The sequence below is a fragment of the Hemiscyllium ocellatum genome, chromosome 30 (genome assembly GCF_020745735.1).
Source record: "Hemiscyllium ocellatum isolate sHemOce1 chromosome 30, sHemOce1.pat.X.cur, whole genome shotgun sequence".
Classification (NCBI taxonomy): Eukaryota; Metazoa; Chordata; class Chondrichthyes; order Orectolobiformes; family Hemiscylliidae; genus Hemiscyllium; species Hemiscyllium ocellatum.
Window position 1 is genome coordinate 40,196,630 of NC_083430.1, and position 745 is coordinate 40,197,374.

Consider the following 745-nt stretch of genomic DNA (forward strand, 5'->3'; position numbering starts at 1 on the left):
TAATCACATAAACGTGTTACAATCACGCAACAAGCATTAATACTTGAACCCAATGTTGCTTTAACCTGCCATTAAATTTCCAATCGCATCTGTAGAAACTCAGTTTGTTTTGAAGTTGATATACACATACCGCAGCTATATCGACCACCACGGAAGGTTACAACAGAAATGAAAACCTCATGATTCTCAATCATGTTCCAAGTTAGACAGTAGTCAAACAATACTTAAATAAACAGGAGTTCCAGAGAACAGTCATATTGGAATTAATTGTTTTTGTGTCAAAAGCCACCAAACATCTCCAGCATCAGCAGTTTGCTTTTGACATAACTGAATTAAAAGTCAATACAGACTGGATTTGTTCAAAAATCTGTATGGAGTGTCCTAGCATCAAACTGCCCAGAACAGTTTTAATGAACACATCCTTGACATTAGTTTGGAGGCATGGAGGAAATATAGTCGAGAATCAGCTGTTTCGACATCTGTAGTATAGCTTGAGATATCTGCTATACCTCATGTTACATGGGGGACAAGTGTTAACATGATTCTTCAGTCAAGCTAAAGGATCATTAACCAGGTGGCTTGATAATTAATTTAGGTCAACCTTTTCTTTAACACTTGTAACTATAAAGTACAATGGTTAATATTTTAGTGGACACATATCATTAATCAATTTAATAAAAAAATCAACAGAAAAGCTTATGCTGAGTCACACTAGTATTTATTGAATTCTAGATTTCATACTGAA